Here is a 7032-nt window from a genome sequence, read left to right as displayed (position 1 = left end):
AAGAAAGAAAGAAAGAAAAAAAAGAAAAAAGAAAAAAAAAATTCTGACTTACGTTAGCTGGGCAGTGGTGGCACACACCTTTAATCCAAGCACTTGGAAGGCAGAGGCAGGCAGATTTCTGAGTTCGAGGCCAGCCTGGTCTACAGAGTGAGTTCCAGGACAGCCAGGGCTATACAGAAAAACCCTGTCTCTAAAAACAAAACAAAACAAAACAAACAAACAAAATACTGACTTACAAAGCAGTAAATTAACTGTCTTCTTTATAGAATGAAGAAAAGTAGAGGGAAATAAGCCCTGGACAATAGCATGCGGTTGAGAAGAGCATCCTGTTCTCTCAGGAGGCACAAGGGTGATGAATGAAAAGCATCCTAGCATCTCACAGTCTAAAGTCTTACACTGTAGGCTCCAATAACTAGCAGTGGAACAAGAAAAGCACATCATTTCAAATGTGGGACAAGAGACCAAACAAAGCATGGAAGACTAAGACAACAGCCAGGGAGCACTGGGGAGAATGACAGCCAGGGAGCACTGCTAGGAGTGACAGCCAGGGAGCACTGGGGAGCACTGGTGAGAATGACAGCCAGGGAGCACTGGGGAGCACTGGTGAGAATGACAGCCTGAGAGCACTGCTAGGAATGACACCCAGGGAGCACTCCTGGGAGTAACAGCCAGGGAGCACTAGTGAGAATGACAGCCAGGGAGCACTGCTGGGAATAACAGCCAGGGAGCACTGTTAGGAGTGACACCCAGGGAGCACTCCTGTGAGAATGATAGCCAGGGAGCACTCCTGGGAGTAACAGCCAGGGAGCACTAGTGAGAATGACAGCCAGGGAGCACTGCTGGGAATGACTGCCAGGGAGCACTGGTGAGAGAACCGAGAAACAAACTGGAAAGTTATTTCAGTATTAAGAGAAAGTTCTGAAAATAACAGGTCAAGACCCTGAGGAGGAGGTGTCAGTAAGACACTGGTATTTCATAATGAAAACCTCATTTTGTTACCTATAACAGCCACATGAACATACACACATACCTTACACAGCATGACAGGAACCCACAGAACACAGGTAGAAGAGGATGTTTCATTTTCTTACTCAGATGCTTTAAAAATGGGCTTTCCGTGCAACTAAGAGATCGGTCAATGTGGTGAGAACGTCAAGTTTTTTCATGTTTAGGAGCACCCTCATAGGAGCAGGGGGGTGGTGGGAGGGATGGGGGTTTCCAAAGGAGAAACAGGGAAAGGGGATAACATTTGAAATGTAAATAAAATATCCAATAAAAAATTGCAACTTAAAAAAATAGAAGACTATTAGAGTATTTGGCATCATGCCTGCATCAAAGGCCAGAGAGACAGGACTCTACAGCCATCAATCCCAGGACTTATGTCTGTGAATGGACCCATCATATGGGGACTTAGTGGAGAAATAAACAAACCGGTGAAGTATCAGTACAAGGTAAAGAAAAATCAGTCAATGGCATTATAAAATGTACATGTCCATCTTAAAATATTTTAGACTTCCCTTAATAGAGAAAAAAATGAAATTCTTTGTAGAAAAAAAAAGTCCTGACATTATACATTAGTTTTGTAATATATTCACCTTCCAAAGCCTCATATGAAATAAAATATAATTTAGTATTTACTACCTTTAGATATTTCTTATATAAGAATAATGCCATTCAAATCTGAACTTTGTTACTATAATGGTTAACCTTGCTGTTTTTTATTTTAAATGTTTAACTTATAATAAAAATTCTATTTTTACTAAGTAAAAATAGCTATTTTGAATATTTCCCTCTTCTGCTCTTATTTTCTGTAGGACTGGGAACTGAAATGATGGCTTCTCGCATGCTTTTTTAAAAAGTGTTGAGCCAGTAAGCTAAATACCCGGCCCTGCTTCAGAATTGGAGCTGTACTGTGACATGTAAGCCATTCCAACTCAAAGCATTAACATGACTTGATCCAGGAAGCAAAACTCATTTAGAATACCTGGAAACTGAGCTAACCTGACATTAAATAACTGCCATGCAACTATGTCCCAGTCACCAAGTTCTGAGGTTGTTAAAAACACAAAATATACTAAGGCTAGCATACAGAAAGTAGGAAAATGTGTGCTGACTATCCATGAGGAGGCCAGGGTGTGTGGTAATTATCCACCCCAATGAAAATCCACTTTTTTCAATGTGGGAGAAGACACAGAACACAGTGAACAGGATATGTTAACTCCCTTTTTATCACTACTCTGGCCCTAACACGCCAATGCTTATTCTGGCACTTCAACTATCTCAAGCGTGCCAAGTAAACACAGTGCCTTCTGTAATTACTTCAGAAAAGGATACCAAGGAAAATCTCAACTAGAGCCAAAGCATCAGCAGAGAGCCTCTATCTGTTTTACTGCAAGGCCTGATACCAAAACCTTGGCTCAGAAAACATATACATATTTACCCATTCTGTGTTAGCCCAAAGAAAAGCACACGCTACAGTGTTTCAAATACTTTTACCTTGAGTTACTGAACACAAACAAGACTTTTCGATGGAAGGAGCAGTCTGAGGATTGTACTATGAAAGTTTGTCTAGTTGCTATTTATCAGATCTGTCAGGCAGAGTGGAGCACATTTGCTCCCACATCCTTGTGCTTAGTATTCCAGACTAAATGTGTCCTCTCCCCACTGGGGATGGAAAACCAGCCCGCATCATCACTGCTTTCGAACAACATGGACAACGTGAACAGATCAATGAAGAAGTCTGTGTTTGCCTGGGTTAACAAGCAAAAAGTCTGTCACTACCACCAAGCTGTTTGGGAACTTGGCTAAGAAAAACATTATTTTGGTACCCACTTATGGCTTACCAGTTTGATCAAAGCACAACATCATCTTGGTAGAGCTAGTCAATCTCTTCAGACAGGCATGTTCAGCCTGGGTTCTTTCTGCCTTATAAACAACCTGCACTTTTGATAGAAAAGCCAGTCATTGTGGCTGGAGAGATGGCACAGCAGCTCCCTACTCTTATAAAGGAACAGGGTTTGTTCCCAGCACCTACGTGAAGCCTCTGACTCCAGCCCCAGGAAATTCAATGCTCTCTCTGGCCTCCACATGTATACATATATTACCTAAAAATAAGTAATAATAACATGATAATAAATATTTTTAGAGTTCTTTAAAATGCTAAATGTTCTCTTTTGTTAAATTTCGGTCATACTGAGATAGAACTTGTATATTAAACAACATACATTCAACATTATGATCAACGTGAAAACCTCTCCCCGTGAAAATACTTACATACGCATCAGACCCTGGAGGGAGCACAGCACGGGATGACAAAAGCACCATTCTTTAGATAATCATGATGACGACACACAGCTACAGACAGTATGCAAATAAGCTGTTACTAAAGTATGACAACAGCGTTTAAATCATGAATTTTGATGAATCAAAGAGGCCATGACGTTTAAGGGAAGTGAGCAGGGGTGTATGGGAGGGTCTGGAGAGAGAGAAGAGAAAGGAGAAGCACTGTGACTAAAACACAATCTCAAAAGGAGATGCTAGCTCATATAGAAATGGATTGGAATACGTAATAACTGCCTTTCCAACACTCCAGTTCCATATATGTATCCCCATCTTTAAACTGTCTCTTCAACTGCTTTCAAAGGTTAACCAGCGTGTACTAAGCTCCGGAATCCAGCCAAGCACCGAAAAAAAGAGGAAAAGAAGATGGGGTGGGTTTCCAAAAGGCATCCAACAAGTATATCCATTTTTCTTGTTTCCTTCTACCACATTTCCAGCTTCTCACCAGTCCTTTGGCCTTAGTTATCTTCTAGGAGTAACTAACCACTTTCTGACTGGATTTAAGGCCCACTCCAGGAGATAGAACCCATTCCTATTAAGGGGCCTTTGGCTAGGTAGGCCGTGGGCCACAGGGAATGTGCTATCATCATTCTGCTAAGCTGACACAGTATTACACCCCTACCTTAAAGCTGTAGCCCAGATCGGCGCTGTGCTCATCTCTCATCTGGGAAGTTCCTTTACTCAGGAGATGGCGAACAGCAGAGACTCCCAACAGGTCAGTATGCAGAGGATGAGAGACTGCAGAGTGCTCAGCCCTAACTGCACCATCTGTTACCATACTCTTCATCCCAAGGCTAGGATCACTGTGGGAGAGGGGGGCAGGAAGACCATAGGAGCCAAAGTAGAGGATGATTTAGGAAACACTGTCTTCCAGACACAGTGGGGAGCTGCGCTCTGAACTCACTGCAGTTGTCACAGCAGGAGCAAGAAGGCCAAGCTCAAGCTACAGGGAAGGGAGAAGTGAGCAAGACAGTTCACCTCCACCTGAGCTGCTACTGACATCTGAGAGCTGCTGGGAGAGGCAGGATCAATGGTGCCAGGATGACAATCTCCCTCAGCAGGCCCCACACCCTCGAGCAGTACAGCAACTTCTGGGTAGATGGGGGTAGAGGTCACAAATAAATGGGGAGTTCTCTAGGCAACTAGAAGTTTCTGCAAATGTTTCAGCATAAAACAATGATAATACCACTGACATCTCTTATCTGGGTGTGCACAGTGTATAGAAACATTTTGATTAAATTTAAATTTTCAGGCAGGACTAGGGTACAGCAGGGAAGTACAATGGTTACCTAACATGTATATGCTGGATTTGAGTCCCAACACTTCTAAAATTAAAAAAAAAAAAAAAAAATTAAAATTTTGGAAAGAACCAAGTGTCACAAGCAGAGAGTACTTTGTCTTCAAAGCACTGAGTACCCGAGCATAAATCCCTCAACTTACAGACATGGATCTTAATGATGTGTGGTTGCTTTAAGGCAGATATTTCACCTAAAAGATCAATTAGTCACATATGCTTTTAGATAATAAGTCCAGTGAAATTCTATGAAGGTTTCTGGGTAAGAGAACCACTGTTACTTCCCTAAAACTTCTTAAGTGGCAGGCTTAAAGAACTATCTGTTGATAGCCACCCTTGGGAAGGAACATGGTAGCTTTTGCAAATTATTTCCAGAATCAAACAACTTATCTTATGATATAGAAAGTAATCAAAAAGGAAGTAAAGGAAGTCATTTTCTGCACTGGTGTAGGTTTCTATGGCTACCAACATTTCTAAACTATTCCCATAACCTGTGAGACGGCGCCCACCTTTAATGCCAGCACTCGGACAGAAGGAAGAGGTGGATCTCTAGGAGCTTGATGGCAGTGTCTATGTAGTCGCAGCGGCCTCAATGGCGTCCACTTTCACAATGACTTAGCTCTGCTAAAGCACACTCACTCTGCTTTGCCACTCTTTGCGCTCTTTCTCATAAGTACCATGGCATAATTGTTACATTTTAACCTTCCATGTGTCTTAACACAGTCAAGTGAAAGAAGCCCACCACAGACAGACAAATACAACAAAGTTTCAATTCTAGAAACCTCCTATCAGAGTCCAATTCAAAGACAAAAAGAATGGTGGCCAGAGTCTGGGTTAGGAGAGGACAGGAAGGTAACATGTAACAAAGAAAATAAAAATAAGTTTAAAAAGTTATTTCTGGGAAAAGGACTGAAGCCCTGAGGGCCAGCAGAAAGAATGGAAACAGGCAACCTCAGAAAACAGGAGGTTGGGGGGACCCTCCAGAATGCACCAGAGACCTGGGAATTGAGACACTCTCAGGAACCAATAGACGAGATGCCTGACAGTAGGGAGAGGGAACTTATAGAGCCCACCTCCAGCAGGAAGACAAGGCCTCAAGTGAGGGATGGGGTTGGCATGCCACAGTCACATCTCTGACCCATAATTGTTCCTGTCTGAAAGAATTAAGGGATGGAAATGGCGAGAAGCCTGAGGAAAAGAAGGTCCAGTGACAGGCCCAAAGTGTGATCCAGCTCAAGGGGAGGCCCCAAGGTCTGACACTATTACTGAGGTTATGGAGCACTCGCAAAAAGGGACCTATCATCACTGTCCTCCGAAAGATCCAAAAAGCAGCTGAAAGAGTCAGATGCAGATATTTGCACCCAACCAATGGACAGAAGCAACTTGTTGTTGAATTAGGGAAGACTGAAAGAAGCTGAGGAGAAGGGCAATCCTGTAGGAGGACCAGAAGTCTCAATTAATCTGGACCCCCAATCAGACAGCATACACAAACTGGTCTGAGGCTTCCAATACATACACAGTAGAGGACTTCCGGTCTGTGTTTCATTCAGAGATGATGCACTCTGGAGGCCCCAGGGTGTTTAGAAGTTGGGTGGGGTCGGGGTGGGGGCATCAATGTGGGGGGGGGGCGGGTGGAGCAGTCCGTGGGTGGACAGGGGAGGGGGGAATGGAATAAGGAGTGTAAAAAATAATAAAGTTATTCCTATAATCTAGAAGTTACTTCCTGAGCCATCTCCTGTGACCTTAAAGAGTCCATACAATAAAACTGAGAGCCTGAAACTCGGGTTGGGTTTCTAGAAGGCATCACATTTTCCTTTGTTTCCTTCCACCACATGATACAATTTCTGTCAACTTTTACATTTTGTGACTTAAATATTTTTCTCTACTAACATGAATCATCTTTAGTTGGAGAAACTAGCCCATTAAAAACATCCAGACAAGACATTCCTAGATAGGGAATTCATTTTTTCTTTGATTCTTAGGCCTTAAAGTAAGACTATGTAACCAACTAGGAGCAAATTATGATATCTCAAAGATCAAAATAATCAACATGATTTTTATAATGATGAAAGGTTAATTCACTCACAATATAAGCATATGCTATTAAGCTAACTGAAGAAAACTTCACTGAATGAATTTTAAAAGGAGAGAGACAAGCTGAGCCTGAGGGTCACACCTGGGGTCTCAGCACACTTGGAGTCACACCTGGGGTCTCAGCACACTTGGAGTCACACCTGGGGTCTCAGCACACTTGGAGTCACACCTGAGGTCTCAGCACACTTGGAGTGCCTGAGTAAGAGGAGCATGAGCTCAAGAGCAGACTGGGCTGCATGTTATGTTCCAGAGCAGCCTGGGCTAAAGTGTGACCCTGCCACTACCACCGGGGGGGGGGGGGGGGG

General features: G+C 43.0%; 1 protein-coding gene and 1 long non-coding RNA gene across 2 annotated transcripts in view; one reads left to right on the top strand and one right to left on the bottom strand.

Moving 5' to 3' along the window:
- The window catches only part of LOC116104765, a 7037-nt gene extending 4364 nt beyond the window's left edge, over positions 1 to 2673 (top strand). The window contains exon 2 of the long non-coding RNA XR_004123958.1: positions 1815 to 2673. This is a non-coding gene — a long non-coding RNA (uncharacterized LOC116104765). The remainder of the gene's footprint in view (positions 1 to 1814) is intronic.
- Positions 1 to 7032, bottom strand: part of Bmp2k (BMP2 inducible kinase) — a 103855-nt gene that overhangs the window by 81543 nt on the left and 15280 nt on the right. The window lies entirely within an intron of this gene.

Source organism: Mastomys coucha, unplaced genomic scaffold (genome assembly GCF_008632895.1).
Source record: "Mastomys coucha isolate ucsf_1 unplaced genomic scaffold, UCSF_Mcou_1 pScaffold22, whole genome shotgun sequence".
NCBI classification, from domain to species: Eukaryota; Metazoa; Chordata; class Mammalia; order Rodentia; family Muridae; genus Mastomys; species Mastomys coucha.
Note: the sequence above shows the minus strand (reverse complement) of the source record. Positions and strands in the feature narration are given on the sequence as shown.